Below are 19,980 nucleotides of genomic sequence, written 5' to 3'. Positions count from 1 at the left end.
CCCCTCATGTGCAGGAATGTCACACACACAGATTCCCCTCCAGCAAAGCCTACACTGTAACTGGCACATGCAGGGAGATTTATTCCCCATGTCCCTCACACACAGCGACAGAGGTGAGTGTCTCTCTCTCCCCTTACCTGTCCTGGGTCCAACCCTGGTCAAGACCTGTGTTGAAATACCAGGATTATCTTTCATGACGCTTTCACACTGCACAATGTCCTGGGTTGTTGCGCGTTCATGTGCAATAACCTGGAAAATATTTGTCAGTGTGAAAGGGTATTATCCTGAAGCCATGAAAATCTGACCTGTTGGAGATGCATCCGGACTGGAGTGGAGAATCATTGCTCTTAAGCATTGTAATTGCAGCTGTGAATTTTAAAAGGAGTCTGCTGATACCCATATGTAACGCCCAATGACCCCCTCAGGTTACCAATACCTGGATAGTGGCAGCTGCTCTCCAATCACAGCTCTTAAGGCAAAGACGTCAGCAGTTATGAAAAATGCTAATTCGTGGAGGGCAGCTTGTCACCTGAATATTGTATCGCCGCTGTTCTGCAGCTTAAGCTGGGCACTCACTATGCAATTATCTGCCAGATTGGGGCACCCAGGTCAGTTTGTGGAATTTTAGGCAAATTTTGTTTATCTCTGTCCCATCTTACCATCTGCGTGGTCTATGGTTGGGAACATCACTAGTGCAGGAACGCACCTCTGCGGCATGGCATACACTAATTGGGGTATTATGTGCTCAAACCTACAGTTTGACACCCCCCAAAATAAAAAAAATTTGTGTTGACCTTTTAATGTGTTGACTATTTCTGTCATCCTTTTTCACATGTTGGCTAATTACCTACCTAGACACTAATCCTTTGCTGATGACTTTGGAACCGCAGCTTGGACAGATGGTCTGCCAGATAATTGTATGGTGTGTGGGCCCAGCTTTAGCTATGGCTGGAGGCTACCGTCTGCAGTGTTAATCACACTGTAGTAATTTATGTTGTACTGCTTTAGCCAGAATCACTTAAAAGGCAAAACTAAGTTGATATTGTCTGGTAAATTGTTCCCTCTTTATGAATAAGGTGGAAACACACAGAATCCTGCGTCTCGCATGCTTGCATTTCTCTGTACAGCGGTGTAAAAGATGCGCGTCCCCACATTACTGTTATAATTAGTGGTGGGCAACGATTGAAATGTTTAATTGCGTGAAATTTTGGCGATTAACTGAGATTAATTGCACTGATAGGCACTTAAGTGCCGCTTACCTAAAATCTTATTGCCAGGGGTTCCATGCTCGTTGCCAGGTGGGATTACATGCTTGTTGTCATGGTAGGATCCATGCTCATTGCCGGGGGGTTTACTTGCTCGTTGACAGAGGTTTAATTGCTCCATTCCAGGGGGGGTTACTTGCTCCATGCCAGGGGGGTTTACTTGCTCTTTGCCAGGGGTTGCATGCACACAGTGCTCCCAGAATCCGCACTTCCGGGTAGCGCTGGGCACTCTGCACTTCCCCGGAAAACGCTAGAGGTAAAGGAGCACCTCTAGCGTCTGTCTTCTTCATAGCGGTGGCCATTTTTGGAGGGGCACAGGGTCTCCGTCTGCATGAGCTATATTGTACATGCTATTGTCCAGTGTTTACACATTGAGCAATGAACAATTAGCATGCCCAAGGGTTGTTATTGACACCCTCACCCCGTTGCCTGTACATGCATGCCAGTCTGCCCAGTACTATTGCATTACGCCAATCTCCTAAGAAAAGCTATTCAGTACTATATTCTACCTAACGGCTCCCACAACCTCGCACTCACTACAACAGTGATGGCTAACCTTGACACGCCAGCTGTTGTTGAACTACACATCCCAGCATGCCCTGCATCAGTTTTACTATTTGGCCATGCTAAAACTGATGCTGGGCATGTTGGGATGTGTAGTTCAACAACAGCTGGAGTGTCAAGGTTAGCCATCACTGAACTACAATAACCAATTTGCTTGGGAAAACAAAGGGTCTTCCAGATCATCTCCACAAAATCTCCGTTGCTTAGGGAAGATGGAAAGCAACTAACCAGAAAAATTGTCCAACTAGCAAACCGGCTGCCTCCGCAATATGTGCACTTCAAACGGTGCCTGGCTAATCCATACGAGTAACAATATGTAGTCATCTTTCTAGGTTTTTATTATTTTAATTTTATTAGAATAGCTCAAGATCCACATCAATGTCCCTTGGTTGCAGACACCAGTCTATCATACAGCACAACTGCCTATGTAATCTGAGGCCTCAGGTCTGCAGGAGTACTGATTATGTCACTTGCAAGGTCGCCAATCACAGCTTTGGCTGTAGTTGTTGCCGTGGGATACAGATGATGCTCTTGTTCTTCCTTAGGTCAATTAATTTGCTGTTGGTGATATTCTGCTGTGAGTGCCACCCAGTGGTAGAAATTGGGAACAGCTGCTAATCAGTCCTATCAGTGTTTCAAATACAGGCCAGGCACTGCATGCCACCGGGCAACTGGGGTAGTAGTCTCTGGCTCTGAGTCTCTCTCTTTTGTTCCTATTGGATAAAGAACAGAACAATAAATTCCCTACTTAGATAATAGCTGTACACATTTCCTCTGTAGCATATCCTAATAGTAAAACTGTGGGCATGCTGGGATGTGTAGTTCCACAACAGCTGGAAGACCACATACCTACCAACTGTTTTGATAACAGCGGGACAGTCCTGCTAAGTGGACACTGTCCTACCGGCAGGTTGCAGTGTTCTACGGATAGGGGGCGGGGACAGTTGGGGGGAGCCTAGGATTACTTCTGCTTCGGTGATCACTAAATAGATTATGCACACATGCACGAGGCATCTACATAACATGTCCCCAGTAGCGCCAGTTACATAACATGTCCCCAGTAGCGCCAGTTACATAACATGTCCCCAGTAGTGCCATTTACATAACATGTCCCCAGTAGTGCCAGTTACATAACATGTCCGCAGTAGTGCCATTTACATAACACGTCCCCAGTAGTGCCATTTACATAACACGTCCCCAGTAGTGCCATTTACATAACACGTCCCCAGTAGTGCCATTTACATAACACGTCCCCAGTAGTTCCATTTACATAACACGTCCCCAGTAGTGCCATTTACATAACACGTCCCCAGTAGTGCCATTTACATAACACGTCCCCAGTAGTGCCATTTACACAACACGTCCCCAGTAGTGCCAGTTACACAACACGTCCCCAGTAGTGCCAGTTACACAACACGTCCCCAGTAGTGCCAGTTACACAACACGTCCCCAGTAGTGCCAGTTACACAACACGTCCCCAGTAGTGCCAGTTACACAACACGTCCCCAGTAGTGCCAGTTACACAACACGTCCCCAGTAGTGCCAGTTACACAACACGTCCCCAGTAGTGCCAGTTACACAACACGTCCCCAGTAGTGCCAGTTACACAACACGTCCCCAGTAGTGCCAGTTACACAACACGTCCCCAGTAGTGCCAGTTACACAACACGTCCCCAGTAGTGCCAGTTACACAACACGTCCCCAGTAGCGCCAGTTACACAACACGTCCCCAGTAGCGCCAGTTACACAACACGTCCCCAGTAGCGCCAGTTACATAACATTATTATTATTATTATAATTTTATTTATAAGGCGCCACAAGTGTTTCGCAGCGCCGTACAAAGGAACAATACAGGGAGACAAAGCTTGGCATAACATTGAATAAATAACAAAAATAAAGTACAAATAGAGAGCGCCACAGATCAATACACATTACAGCTTAAATGTAAGTAGTGAGGACTCAATCAACATACAACTAGAGGCTTGAGGCCAATGATGGAGAGGAGTATGCGGACAAAGATGGTCACTGAGTGTTGGAGTATAGGAGAGCTGTGAGTGAAATGTGAAGAGAAGTGGGCTTTGACAACAGGAAGGAAGAGGGCCCTGCTCAGAGGAGCTTACAATCTAGTAGTAATAACATGTCCCCAGTAGTACCATTTACATAACATGTCCCCAGTCGTGCCCGTTACATAACATGTCCCCAGTAGTACCAATTACATAACATGTCCCCAGTAGTACCAATTACATAACATGTCCCCAATAGTGCCCATTACATAACATGTCCCCAGTAGTACCAGTTACATAACATGTCCTCAGAAGTGCCCTAGTTACATTACATGTCTCAAGTAGTACCATTTACATAACATGTCCCCAGTAGTGCCAGTTACATAACATGTCCCCAGTAGTGCCAGTTACATAACATGTCCCCAGTAGTACCAGTTACATAACATGTCCCCAGTAGTATCATTTACATAACATGTCCCTAGTCGTGGCAGTTACATAACATGTCCCCAGTAGTGCCAGTTATATAACATGTCCCCAGTAGTGCCGGTTACATAACATGTCCCCAGTAGTAGCAGTGCCAAAGGGCTGAAAGTGTAACCGTTTGTGACATCACCCCTCTTTGTGACATCATCACACTGTCTGTGACATCATCACACTGTCTGTGACATCATCACACTGTCTGTGACATCATCACACTGTGACATCATCACACTATATATATGGGCATAGGCTGAGCTATGACCATATATGGGCATAGGCTGAGCCTAACAGGGTATAAATAAGGGTGCCCAGACTGCTGGACCTCATTTTGCTGCAGCCTCTCGACAAGATAAGTCACAGTCTAGAGAAGTCAAAGCAGAGAAGCTAACATGCCGGTCTCTCAAGGGCCAGCCACACCATCCCGGCCTCAGTATCGGCCTGTGGCACCAAAACATGTTGTGCGAAGGCAGCCAACATCTGAGCAGGCCAAGCTGGCGACATCTGGGCCAACATCTGAGCGGGTCAAAGCGGCGACCCAGGTCAAGGCCAAGCCGCCGAGCACATTTCATTACAATGTGTACAGTCTAGGGCCCTCTTCCTATATAGACACACACAAAAAAACAAAGCTGGCAGAACCAATCAAGCCAAAAGCCCCGGTCAAACCAAAGCTGGCAGAACCAGTCAAGCCATTGAGCCCCCCTCCTTACAGGGTGTGCAGTCTAGGGCCCCCCTCTTGCTATATAGACGCATTCAAACCAAAGCTGGCAGAACCGGGCAAGCCTAAGCTGGCAGCCCCGGTCAAACCAAAGCTGGCAGGCCCTGTCAAGCCAAAACCTGCAGCCCCGATCAAGCCTAAGCGGGCAGCCCTGGACAAGCCAAAGCTGGCAGACCCAATAAAGGCCAAACCAACAAACCTGGTCAAGCCAAAGCCTGCAGCCCCGGTCGAGCAAAAGCTGACAGACCCAATCATGGCCAAAACAACAGACCTGGTCATGCCCAAGCCAGCAGACGCGGTCATGCCCAAGCCGCCAGACACGGTCATGCCCAAGCCGGCAGACGCGGTCATTCCCAAGCCGGCAGACGCGGTCATTCCCAAGCCGGCAGACGCGGTCATTCCCAAGCCGGCAGACCCGGTCATTCCCAAACTGGCAGATATGGTTAATGCTGCCAAATGCACACCCCTGTCTGTGGATGATCGCCCAGCCCAGCAGAAGAAACCTGGCTCGTTCAGGTCAAGAGTCTCCAAATTCATGAGAAACGGGTGCTGCACGAGTTAGACAACAACAGACTCCTGCCAAAAAAAAAATCCCTCCCCCCCCCCCTCCCTCCCCTCCCCAACCCACCTGAACTATACTAGGCTATTCTATGCTATGCTTAGCTATGCTATGCTAAGACTTCGGTCTTAGTATAGCATAGCTAAGCACAGCATAGAATAGAATAGCTTAGCATAGATAGTCTTAGCTAAGACAATGTTAAGACTAGGCTATTCTATGCTATGCTTAGCTATGCTATTCTAAGACAATGGTCTTGGTATTGCATAGCTAAGCATAGCATAGATTAGCATAGTCCTAACATAGTCTCAGCTAAGACTATCTATGCTATTCTATGCTATGCTTAGCTATGCTATGCTAAGACTATGGTCTTAGTATAGCATAGCTAAGCATAGCATAGAATAGTATAGCACAGGCTCCTCCCCTCCCTCCCCCTCCACCCACCTGATGAGGTCACCTTGACGTGGTAGGTGGGCTCACATTTTTGTGCCAAGAACCTCAATGTCCCCCATGTTCATATTATTGGTTTCTCTGCTTATTGTGTACCTGCATTTTCTGACATCCCTCTTCCAGTGCCTCGCTGAGTGTTTCTGTATGTATATGTGTAATGAAGGTTAAATTGTTTTATACAGTATGTGAACTTTTCATATATTATTATATGAATCTACTGTACATTACTGTAATGATATTTCTTATCATTTAATCTTTTTGAATAAATGAAATAATAAAACTAATGTCATATAGAAAATAAGTTGCTGTAACCAAAATAACTATTCCCCAGAGACATTGTCCTACAGAAAAGTCACAGCCCCTGTATTACATACAAATGTACATTACCGATTTATTTCCATATCATAGGTATCCTAGTGCCGGTTACATAATATGTCCCCAGTAGTAGCAGTGCCAAAGGGCTGAAAGTGTAACAGTCTGTGACATCACCCCTCTTTGTGACATCATCACACTGTCTGTGACATCACCCTGGACTCAGCTGCATTGTTATGCTATATGTAACAATGACAGTTAGGAAGTGGCTGGAATATGTGCAGGGAAATTATAAACTGATGTGTTTGTAACTGGCAGAGAATAAAATGCTGTTATCACATGAATGTGCTGTTAGCTCACAGATGCTATGTCACATGGATGATTATTCTTGTGGTTTATTTATTAATGATTTAATAATGGTTTAATACTGATTTTTTTTTAATGTTTTTATTGAGATTTTCACATATACATAGCAAATATTCCAAAAGGAAAAAATATGCAAGCAGTATGATAAAATGGTACCACAATGCAACATCGACAGAAGGAGGATCTCAACGTCAGAGTCGAAATATAAACATTCCTCGCAGATTACTCTTTTCATCATCAGAAAAATTACTGAAAAATATGAACCTTAAGAGTCCAAAGAATAAATAAATTAATATATATATATATATATATATTGTGATGCCTAGAAAATTGCTAAGGTACATGTGATACCATCAATGTCAAGAGTGTGTTATAAAGCTTTGGACAAATATGGAATCGCAACGTGCACCAAAACAAATTCAATAAATCATCGGAGCTAGTTAAACATACAAAATAGTAACGACTCATTCATCCATCATTCACACCGGAGGGAAATAAGGGGGGGGGTGGGGGGGTGTATATTATCTAAGAGTAACCTCAAGTATATGTTCTCTAAATTAAGGTGATAACGTTTCAATTAGCGGGGACCATTTAGATAAGAATTTCTGGGTTTTACAGTCCACATCTGGGAGAGTAGACCCGTAACAAAGTATTGTGGTCAGCTCAGATTGTAAATGCTCAAGCCTGGGGGGTACAGGGGAAATCCACTGCTTAACTATGAGCTTTTTTGCAACTGTAAGGATTATTATCAGAAGGGGGATCATTGGGTGTGCGGACTGGGGTATCTGCCAAGCAGCAGTTTGTAAACCTAAAAGAGCTTTTATATTGAACAATATTGATATATATCAATATCAAATGAGTTATGTATATACCATTTCACTTTGAACCAAAATTTTGCCATTTTGGGACAGTGCCAAAAGTTGTGTAGAAATAGGGCTTTTGGAGAATGACACTTAGGGCATCTACCTGAGTCTGAAGAAACCCTGTGTATTCTCTGGCCCGGTGAAATATCTGCTCGGTACAGAAATTTCAAATGGATCTCCTGTAATGGCGCTGAGTGCAAAATGTTAAATATGGATGGTATAGAATGAGTTAGGTCTCGTCTAGTCACAGGGGAAGAGAATTCCGAAGACCAAGTCTCGAGGAGGGGGGACCATAGCTTACCCATGTTTATAATGGAGATAAGGATGTCGCCATATAGCCATTGCGTTTTATAATGTGTTTTGCTAATTCTAGTAATCAGTGAGGTGAGAGGGTCCGGTGTTTCTTCATTTGGCCAGGGGATTGGAAGAGACTGTATATAGTGTCGCAGTTGTAGGTGCATGAAAAAATCTGACCAAGGTAAATCAAAAAGATTTACTAAATCAGTGAAAGAATATAGAGAACCACCTGGGTGACACACATCTCTAATTGCAGAGATTCCTTTAAGCTTCCAGACAGTGAACCTAGAATTGGTAAGAGGTGGGGTAAAACAAGGATTGCCTCCTATAGATATAAATTTGGAATGTGTAGGGTTTCTGCCCCAAGCTTTATGTATGGCCCCCCAGGCCTGGTATGTATCCCAAAACAGAATATTATTTTTAAAAGTGGGCGGTATAAGGGATTTCGGGGTATGTAGCAGGGCTTTGAGATCATATGGGGCCACTAGTGCTTGTTGCAAATTATAATTAGTATAAATAGAGGAGTCTAATAACCAATCCGAAATGTATCGAAAGGCGACGGCTCTAGAGAAGGATAGAAGGTCCGGGACGGCCAGGCCACCATGCTCCTTATGGAGCTTCAGTTTTGTTAAGGCTATACGGGGTTATTTATTATTCCATTAAAATTTTGTAAATAGTTTATCGTAGGCTGAACAGTCTTTCCTGTTGGGTCTCAGAGGCAGCATCTGTAGCGTGTAAGATATTTTTGGAAATATGATACTTTTTAAAGTCGCCACCCTCCCCAGTGACGAAATCGGTAAGGAAGACCAAGAGGTCAATAACTGAGAGATTTTGGACATAATCGGGTTATAATTTGTTGCGTATAATTTAGTCAGGTCGGCAGGGACAAAGACACCTAGATATTTTAGTTTCATTTTATTCAGGGAAAACTGAGAGAGGATAGGATTAGAAGCAAGTGTGAGGGCGGGAGGAGTGAGTGGAAGCAGGTCAGATTTAGAGGGATTTACCTTATAACCGGAAAAAGAACTAAAGTTATCAATGACGGACATAATATTAGGGATGGGTTTTAAAGGGTCGGATACAAAAAGGAGCATGTCGTCCGCGAATAAACGTGAACCCCTGTAAACGACTACAATTGTCTTAGGGAAATCGCTAATGGTTCAATAGCAAGGGAAAATAATAGGGGCAAGAGTGGGCAGCCCTGTCTGGTACCTCTTTTTAGAATTCCTGGATCAGATATATACCCATTGCATATAATCCGAGAACTAGAGGCTGTATATAAAGCGTTTAGGACACTGGAGAAGCCCGGCGGAAACCCAGAACGTGTGAGCGTGGTGCACAGATGGTCCCAACTGACATAATCGAAGGCTTTCTCTGCATCGAGAGAAAGAATGAAATGTGCGTCTGGGTTAGCCGTGGAGTTCGGCCAGTGTGAAGCAGCCAGAACCTTTCTAATGTTCCCTGTGGAATGACGACCCTTAATGAAGCCCGTCTGATCTGAGTGGACCACAGAAGGAAGAATTAACTTCAACCTATCTGCCAGAATTTTGGTATACAACTTGTAATCAACGTTGAGAAGTGATATGGGTCTGTATGATCCCGGCAAGTGTGGGTCTCTTCCCAGTTTGGGGAGGAGATGAATGAATGCATCAGTGAAATCAGTGGCGTCACTAGGGTTGGTGTCACCCGGTGTAGTAACTCATGGTGTCACCCCCCCCAACTTTCCATAAGTTGGAGATAGGATGCTTGTGCATGCTGAAAAATTGGGGTGTGGCCTATCAGAAGGGGGTGTAGCCTGTAACGTGATTGTATTGTGTAACTGCAGATTGTGCCAGCGCACCTATTCTAATCTTCCAGTTTATAGATGAATTGATTGATCAGTTCAGCTTAGTTCTACCCTGCATTGGCTATAAATCATTAAATACTGTTTATCCGTAATGCCAATTACACATTATGCCGCACACCGTGATGCCAATTACACAATAAGCTGCACACCGTGATGCCCATTACACCGCATACCGTGATGCCCATACGCCACACACCGTGATGCCAATTACACATTATGCCACACACCGTGATGCCAATTACACAATAAGCTGCATACCGTGATGCCCATTACGCCACACACCGTGATGCCAATTACACATTATGCCGCACACCGCGATGCCAATTACACAATAAGCTGCACACCGTGATGCCCATTACACCGCATACCGTGATGCCCATTACGCCACACACCGTGATGCCAATTACACATTATGCCACACACCGTGATGCCAATTACACAATAAGCTGCACACCGTGATGCAGGGGCGGATTGGGATGAAAAACCAGCCCGGGAAATTTCTGGGAGCAGCCCTAATGGAGGCGGGATCTGTTTAGGTGTGGGGTTTGTCACGAGGAGCGGGATCCCTCCTCATGTGGCCTTTGTTGGACACAGTCGCAGCTGTCCTAGCATCTTTTGCTGCAGTTGCATACAGTATGTTACTATGATAATGCTGCTACTAAACTCTTCCCTGACACGCCCCATGTCACACGCAATGTCCCTCCATGGGAAAAAACAATTTGCTGATACAGGAAAAATAAACAGATATATTGGCCTTAAAAGGAATAAATAATACACACTGGCACCCGGAAGGAAATTACAAATAAAAATATTGGCCCCTACAGGTAAAATAAAACACATTGGTCCCATTGGTCCCTACTGGAATGATTAAAACATATCGGCCCCACACTCTGTCCCCTGTTCTACTATATATCACACTCCCTCCCACTGCATCCTGTACTCTATTACACACTACCTCCCCCTGCGCTATATCACACTCCCTCCCACTGCATCCTGTACTCTATTACACTCTACCTCCCACTGCGCTATATCACACTCCCTCACCTGCGGCCTGCACTCTATCACACACTCCCTTCCACTGCACTATATCACACTCTCTCCCCCTGCGCTATATCACACACCCTCACCTGTGGCCTGCACTCTATCACACACTCCCTTCCACTGCACTATATCACACTCCCTCCCCCTGCGCTATATCAAACACCCTCACCTGTGGCCTGCACTCTATCACACACTCCCTTCCACTGCACTATATCACACTCCCTCCCCCTGCGCTATATCACACTCCCTCCCCCTGCGCTATATCACACTCCCTCCCCCTGCGCTATATCACACTCCCTCCCACTGCATCCTGTACTCTATTACACTCTACCTCCCACTGCGCTATATCACACTCCCTCACCTGCGGCCTGCACTCTATCACACACTCCCTTCCACTGCACTATATCACACACCCTCACCTGTGGCCTGCACTCTATCACACACTCCCTTCCACTGCACTATATCACACACCCTCACCTGTGGCCTGCACTCTATCACACACTCCCTTCCACTGCACTATATCACACTCCCTCCCCCTGCGCTATATCACACTCCCTCCCCCTGCGCCATATCACACTCCCTCCCACTGCATCCTGCACTCTATTACACTCTACCTCCCACTGCGCTATATCACACTCCCTCACCTGCGGCCTGCACTCTATCACACACTCCCTTCCACTGCACTATATCACACTCCCTCCCCCTGAGCTATATCACACTCCCTCCCCCTGCGCTATATCACACTCCCTCCCCCTGCGCTATATCACACTCCCTCCCCCTGAGCTATATCACACTCCCTCCCCCTGCGCTATATCACACTCCCTCCCACTGCATCCTGTACTCTATTACACTCTACCTCCCACTGTGCTATATCACACTCCCCCACCTGCGCTATATCACACACCATCACCTGCGGCCTGCACTCTATCACACACTCCCTTCCACTGCACTATATCACACTCCCTTCCCCTGCGCTATATCACACTCCCTCCCCCTGCGCTATATCACACTCCCTCCCCCTGAGCTATATCACACTCCCTCCCCCTGCACTATATCACACTCCCTCCCCCTGCACTATATCACACTCCCTCCCCCTACTCTATATCACACTCCCTCCCACTGCATCCTGTACTCTATTACACTCTACCTCCCACTGTGCTATATCACACTCCCTCACCTGCGGCCTGCACTCTATCACACACTCCCTTCCACTGCACTATATCACACTCCCTCCCCCTGCGCTATATCACACTCCCTCCCCCTGCGCTATATCACACTCCCTCCCCCTGCGCTATATCACACTCCCTCCCCCTGCGCTATATCACACTCCCTCCCCCTGCGCTATATCACACTCCCTCCCCCTGCGCTATATCACACTCCCTCTCCCTGCGCTATATCACACTCCCTCCCCCTGCGCTATATCACACTCCCTCCCCCTGCGCTATATCACACTCCCTCCCCCTGCGCTATATCACACTCCCTCCCACTGCATCCTGTACACTCTACCTCCCCCTGTGCTATATCACACTCCCTCCCACTGCATCCTGTACTCTATTACACTCTACCTCCCCCTGCACTATATCACACTCCCTCCCCCTGCACTATATCACACTCCCTCCCCCTGCGCTATATCACACTCCCTCCCATTGCATCCTGTACTCTATTACACTCTACCTCCCACTGCGCTATATCACACTCCCTCACCTGCGGCCTGCACTCTGTCACACACTCCCTTCCACTGCACTATATCACACACCCTCCCCCTGCGCTATATCACACTCCCTCCCCCTGTGCTATATCACACTCCCTCCCCCTGCGCTATATCACACTCCCTCCCCCTGCGCTATATCACACTCCCTCCCCCTGCGCTATATCACACTCCCTCCCATTGCATCCTGTACTCTATTACACTCTACCTCCCACTGCGCTATATCACACTCCCTCCCCCTGCGCTATATCACACTCCCTCCCCCTGCGCTATATCACACTCCCTCCCCCTGCACTATATCACACTCCCTCCCCCTGCGCTATATCACACTCCCTCACCTGCGGCCTGCACTCTATCACACACTCCCTTCCACTGCACTATATCACACTCCCTCCCCCTGCGCTATATCACACACTCCCTCCCCCTGCGCTATATCACACTCCCTCCCCCTGCGCTATATCACACTCCCTCCCATTGCATCCTGTACTCTATTACACTCTACCTCCCCCTGCGCTATATCACACTCCCTCCCCCTGCGCTATATCACACTCCCTCCCATTGCATCCTGTACTCTATTACACTCTACCTCCCACTGCGCTATATCACACTCCCTCACCTGCGGCCTGCACTCTATCACACACTCCCTTCCACTGCACTATATCACACTCCCTCTCCCTGCGCTATATCACACTCCCTCACCTGCGGCCTGCACTCTATCACACACTCCCTCCCCCTGCGCTATATCACACTCCCTCGCCCTGTGCTATATCACACACCAGTGGCGTAACTAGGGCTCCGCAGCCCCAACGGTGGCAGAGGGTGCCTGCGCCACCGGGGCGCAGGTTCACAGCGCTCTCACAGAGGCTGCCAAAGGCCAGGAGTCCTGTGTGAGCTCTGCAGCTGCAGCCAATAAGGAAACGCAGACTTGTCCGCCTCTGGCTGTCTGTGTGAGGGCTCTCAGTGACCCGCCCCATGACCCGCTGATGAGTGGGTCACTGAGTGTCCTCACACAGACAGCCAGAGAGCTCCCACTTCTACCCTGCCCGCCGCTCCCCCTTCCTCACTGCATGATGGAGAGAGTGTCCGTCAGCCACTGGAGAGAGCCTGCTGCTCAATTCAGGATACTCTCCTCCCGGGCCTCACTGACGGATTAAAGCAGCACAGGTTCATTCTGTACCTGCGCTGTCAGTGTGTACCTGCTCTGTCAGTGTGTTTAGGAGGGGGATGGCACCAGAATTTATTTACTTTTAGTTACGTCACTGTCACTCACCCTGAATTCTGTACTCTATTACACTGATACACTCCCTCGCCCATGGCTTGTGTTCTCACACACTCCCACCCCCTGCGGTCTGTGCTTTATTACACTGATGTTCTCCTTCACCTTCCGGCCTTTACCTACACTTACACGCTCCCTCTCCCCAAGTTGTACGCTCTATCACACTGGCACGCTCCCTCTCCCCGAGACGTACGCTTTATCACACCCCCTGAGCTTTATCACACTCACTTGCTCCCTCATCCTGCGCTCTATCACACTGACGTGCTCCATCACCCTATGGCCTGTGATCTTTCACACTGATGCACTCCCTCCCTTTGAGGCATGCACTCTATCACGCAGTCCCTAACCTTAACTTACTCCACCACCTTACCCACCTTCCCTGCAGCCTAAGCCTGACTGCATCCTAATTCAACACCCTTGGCTGATTTACATGTGCCGCACACTAGTTTAGTTTATTAACGCAGACACAACAAACCCAATATGGCAGCAGTGCAAAGCCAGTTGTGCCTCTCCCTGTAGATACTGACACACACATACACTCTGGGCAGCCACTTCTCTCCCTCTTGCTGTGGAATCAGGCCAGTTCTGTGTAGCTCCGCCCAGGGCCAGTGCAAGGATGTTTGGTGCCCTCCTGCACACTATAAATTTGTGCTTCCTCTCCCATACTTAATAAAGGGACAATGCCCACCGCATACCGCAAAAAAAAAGGAGGTATGGCCATACAATAGTACCAATTCAAATGACTCAGTAGCACAATCTTGTTCACATTACACAGCACATAGCGCACACAGGGCACTCAATGTCTGGATTCCCACATCGGTCTCCTAACCGCTTGGTTTCTGAACATCGGTAAATCATACAAAATCTGTCTTGTAACAAATTTGGCAGGCTGACAGCTGGGAGTGCAGTGCTTAACTTACTGTACTGCCGCACATGGGCCTGTTCTGCATCCGACGTGCACGGCATCACTGGTGTGTGTAGTGGAGCTTCCTTCTGCTGGGTGGGGGCTTGAAGCCTCTTCAGTTGTACCCGCAGGCTTTCTGTAATGCAAGAAAGCTGTGATGGGTAACGCGCTTAGGGGATGGGGCCACAAGTGACAAGTATCCCCACAGAAAATCTTCCCACTATAGGTGACCCTCCAGTGCTCGAAGTAGCGGTATAACATACCACTGTATAATGCCCCACTATATATATATATATATATATAATTATTATTTTATTTATAAGGCGCCACAAGTGTTTCGCAGCGCCGTACAAAGGAACAATACAGGGAGACAAAACTTGGCATAACATTGAATAAATAACAAAAATACAGTACAAATAAAGAGCACCACAGTTCAATACACATTACAGCTTAAATGTAAGTAGTGAGGACCCAATCAACATACAACTAGAGGCTTTATGCCAATGATGGAGATGAGTATGAAGAGGGTCACTGAGTGTTGGAGTAAAGGAGAGCTGTGAGTGAAATGTGAAGAGAAGTGGGCTTTGACAACAGGAGGGAAGAGGGCCCTACTCGGAGGAGCTTACAATCTAGTAGGAAGGGGAGACAGACAGATTACAAGAGGTGCAAGCGAGGGGGTGGTGGTTAGATAGCAGGATGTAAACAGGCAAGGGGTCGGAGAACCAGCTGGTTTATGCAGTGGAAGGGTACGCTTTGATGAATAGGTGAGTTTTCAGTGCCCGTTTGAAGCTTTGCAAGGTCGGGGAGAGTCTAATGGAGCGAAGGAGTGCGTTCCTCTGAAGGGGTGCAGCACGGGCAAAGTCCTGTACTCTAGCATGGGAAGCAGTGATCAGGGTGGAGGAGAGACGACAGTCGTCAGCTGACCGTAGAGGGCGGGAGGGTGTATGAATGGAGATGAGGTTAGAGATATATGGAGCAATGGAATTAGAGATGGCCCTGTATGTGAGTGTGAGGTGTTTGAAGAGGATTATGTAGGGGAATGGAAGCCAGTGCAGATTTTGTTGAAGGGGAGTAGCAGAGTTAGAGCGGCGGGAGAGGAAGATAAGCCTGGCTGCAGCATTGAGGACAGATTGGAGAGGAGCTAGTTGGGATTGAGCGAGGCCGGTGAGAAGAGCATTACAGTAGTCAAGCCGTGAGATGACTAATGAGTGGATGATCAGCTTAGTTGCACTCTGTGAGAGAAAGGGCCTGATGCGAGCAATGTTGCGTAACTGGAACCGGCAAGAATGGGCCAGGCCTTGGATGTGGGGTGCAAAGGAGAGGGAGGAGTCAAGAGTGACACCCAGGCAGCGGAGTTTGGGAACAGGGGAGATGATGGTGTTGTTAACAGTGATAGAGATATTAGTAGGGGGCATAGCTCTGGGTGGGGGAAAGATAATAAGTTCGGTTTTGTCCATATTCAGCTTCAGAAATCGCTCAGACATCCAGGTAGAGATGGCAGCGAGGCAGTTGGAAACTTGAGAGAAAACAGTGGGGGACAGATCAGGAGAGGAGAGGTAGATTTGGGTGTCATCTGCATATAGGTGATATTGGAAGCCAAAGGAGTTAATGAGTGCACCCAGAGAGGAGGTGTACAGAGAGAACAGAATGGGGCCAAGGACGAACCCTGAGGGACCCCGACAGGAAGGATAGAAGGTGGTGAGGTAGAGCCAGAGGCAGAGACTGAGAAGGAACGGTTGAAGAGGTAAGAGGAAAACCAGTTGAAGACTGTGCCAGAGAGGCCAATGTTTTGGAGTGTGTGGAGGAGGAGAGGGTGATCCACAGTGTCAAAGGCAGCAGATAGGTCCAAAAGGATAAGCAGGGAGAAGTGACCCTTGGATTTGGCTGACAGCAGGTCATTGGTGACTTTCACTAGGGCAGTCTCAGTGGAATGAAGTGGGCGAAAGCCAGATTGAAGGGGATCTAGGATGGAGTGGTCAGACAGGTAGCTGGTGAGACGCCTGTAAACCAGCCGTTCTAGTATTTTAGAGGCAAATGGGAGAAGAGAGATAGGGCGGTAGCTTGTGGGAGATAAAGGGTCCAGGTTAGGTTTTTAAAGAATAGGTGAGACCAGAGCGTGTTTGAAGGGTGAGGGAAAGATGCCAGTAGAAAGAGATAGGTTAAAGAGGTGAGCAAGGTGGGAGCAGCCAGTGGGGGAGAGGGAACTGAGGAGACGGGAGGGGAGAGGGTCCAAGGGACAGGTAGAGGGGGGAGAGGATGAGATGAGGGAGTGGACTTCCTCAGCTGTAGTAGGGCAGAAGTATGACAGAGTGGGGTAGTTGGTAGGGGAGGATGATTGGGGTGGGTGGGCAGCAGAGGGGGTATGGAAGGAGATATCATGTCGGATTACCTCAATTTTAGAGAGGAAGAAGGAGGCAAAGTCAGTGGCAGTGAGGGATGAAGGGAGGAGGGGTGGTGCAGGGCGAAGTAGAGTGTTGAAAGTTTCAAAGAGACGTCGGGGATTGGAGGAATGGGAAGAGATGAGAGATTTGAAGAAAGATTGTTTGGTATAGGAGAGAGCAGCGCTGTAGGAGGAGAGAATAAACTTGAAATGGAGGAAGTCTTCCAGAGAGTGAGATTTCCTCCAGAGGCGTTCAGCAGAGCGTGCACATTTTTGCAAGAATCTAGTTATTTTGTTGTGCCAGGGTTGTGGTTTAGAGCGTCGAAGGGGAACAGTGTGGAGGATAATATATATATATATATATATATATATATATATATATATATATATATATACGGCCAATGTTTGACAAAGGGGCTATGGGCGCCGAATCATGGGTGGCAGGGGTCACCTGGAACTAGAGCTGACAGCTGCTGTAAGCAGAGGAGATCAGCAGTGTGTCAGGGTGGCAGGGGTCACCTGGAACTAGAGCTGACAGCTGCTCTAAGCAGAGGAGATCAGCGGCGTGTAAGGGTGGCAGGGGTCACCTGGAACTAGAGCTGACAGCTGCTGTAAGCAGAGGAGATCAGCAGCGTGTCAGGGTGGCAGGGGTCACCTGGAACTAGAGCTGACAGCTGCTGTAAGCAGAGGAGATCAGCAGCGTGTCAGGGCGGCAGGGGTCACCTGGAACTAGAGCTGACAGCCGCTGTAAGCAGAGGAGATCAGCGGCGTGTAAGGGTGGCAGGGGTCACCTGGAACTAGAGCTGACAGCTGCTGTAAGCAGAGGAGATCAGCGGCGTGTCAGGGGTCACCTGGAACTAGAGCTGACAGCCGCTGTAAGCAGAGGAGATCAGCAGTGTGTCAGGGTGGCAGGGGTCACCTGGAACTAGAGCTCACCGTCGCTGTAAGCAAAGGAGATCAGCGGCGTGTAAGGGTGGCAGGGGTCACCTGGAACTAGAGCTGACAGCTGCTGTAAGCAGAGGAGATCAGCAGCGTGTCAGGGCGCACCTGGAACTAGAACTGACAGCCGCTTTACAGCGTTAAGCACTTGTCAGATCATCCAGGTGCACCCACCCCCTTCTGCTTACACCGGCTGTCAGCTCATCTTGCTGCATGGTAACCGCAAGCCCTGCTGGATGCCCCGAGTCTCTCCCTGGCTCAAGTAGGCGAGTGGCCACTGATCCCCTCTGCAGCACAGTGGCTGTTAGCTGTTCCCGTGTGTGTACCCTGCGGTGCTGACATGCCGCACTTCTCCTCTGATGAGTGCGGCTGTCAGTGAAGATCTTACGGCTAAGCCGGTCCATCAGTAGATATCAGAGTTGTGTTAGCGGGGGGAGGGGCACCAGAATGAAAGAGCTGACACATGTGCCTTTTGTGGGGTCGCTGGTAGACGCATTGGATGGCTGCCAATCGACCTCTGGTCATATGCGCTGCTTAGGTCTCTGGCAGGGCACAGTCATAAGGGCAGGGAGATTTCAATACATTATAAAATGGGCAGGGCGCTGAGCCCTGCAAAACAACAAAACAAGGCTACTGGGAACACTATAAATATATACACACACAAACAGATAGATATCCATCATTACATATATGTAGATTGATATAGACACATAGATAGATAGATAGATAGATAGATAGATAGATAGATAGATAGATAGATAGATAGATAGATAGATAGATAGACAGACAGAGACACATAGATAGATGATAGACAGACACATAGAAGATAGATATACAGAGACACATAGATGATAGCTAGACAGAGATACATAGGTAGATGATAGCTAGACAGAGACAGAGACATATAGATAATAGACAGACAGACAGACAGATAATCACTAAACTCACTTAGTTCCTCTGTACTGGTCCAGGGCAGTCTCTCTATTGTTCATGGCAGGTGATGAGATGGCTCCATGGATATGGGGACATCCAGTGGCTCCTGGCAGTACTGCAGTCAGCAGTAACTGCAGCACTCTTCTCTCCTTTGTTGTCCTTGTAGCTCCGCCGCCCGCCATGTCCGTGTAGCCCCGCCCCCAGCCAAGTCCGTGTAGCTCCGCCCCCCGCCGAGTCTCAGGCACTGCAGTAGGGATGGGACATCGAAAGAAAACATCGGTCAAATGATGTTTTTCAACATTGGTTGCAAAACATCATTTAGACCTAAACATTGGTACTGTGAACCCGATGTTAACCGATGTTAACCGATGTTTCGATATTTTTTTAAATAAACTGGTTACCAAAGCATATAATACACTAATAAGCTTCTGAAATGATAAATAATCCCTCTATTAAGTTTATCTTGTTGGAGGCTTACAGTTTATACACACACAATGGATATATGATTCGTGTTTTGGGGTAAATCAAATTTGTTACGGAAGGAAAAAAACATGAAGCGTTAACTATCAAACCTTTATTGCAACAACTCACAATCTGCTATTTGTACCTGGATTTTTAACTGTAGCAACAGGCTAATAACTTATGTTGATCATAGAAAATAGCAAAAAAACTGTACACACAGTGCAACATAGAACATACTACATTGTTGCTTAGTGTAACCATCAGAACAAAGACGCTGGAGCCAGTGCAACTGCAAATTAAGGTTTGAAACACGTCTGCATTTGACAAACCAGCTCCCATCCCCTCCCTCAAATAGAAACTCCTGTACCTGTCACTCAGTATCTGCGTCCGCTGTAAGTCACTGCACGTGTGCAGTGTGACTGACATTGCATTTCACAGAAATAAACTGTGCAAATGTCTGCATCCACAACTGAATCAGGCCCTTTGTAAGGTGTTGTGATATGCTTGCTGCATAATAATAAATCAATTGATAGATTGTAAGCTTGCGAGCAGGGCCCTCATACCTTTGACTGACTGTAAATACCCAGTTTGTTGTATCACTGTCTCCTTTGTAAAGCGCA

At 47.7% G+C, this 19,980-nt stretch overlaps 1 long non-coding RNA gene across 1 annotated transcript; it reads right to left on the bottom strand.

Moving 5' to 3' along the window:
• Nucleotides 1–2,151: 2,151 nt before the first annotated feature.
• LOC146056730 (uncharacterized) lies at nt 2,152–19,063 on the bottom strand. The gene is made up of 3 exons (XR_014469381.1): nt 18,914–19,063; nt 14,663–14,782; nt 2,152–2,542 (listed from the first exon to the last, which is right to left on the bottom strand). It is a non-coding gene; the product is annotated as an uncharacterized LOC146056730 (long non-coding RNA).
• Nucleotides 19,064–19,980: the final 917 nt, after the last annotated feature.

The sequence above is a fragment of the Crinia signifera genome, unplaced genomic scaffold (assembly GCF_055691185.1).
Source record: "Crinia signifera unplaced genomic scaffold, ASM5569118v1 HAP2_SCAFFOLD_87, whole genome shotgun sequence".
Lineage (NCBI taxonomy): Eukaryota > Metazoa > Chordata > Amphibia > Anura > Myobatrachidae > Crinia > Crinia signifera.
This window is presented reverse-complemented; position numbering and strand designations above follow the sequence as displayed.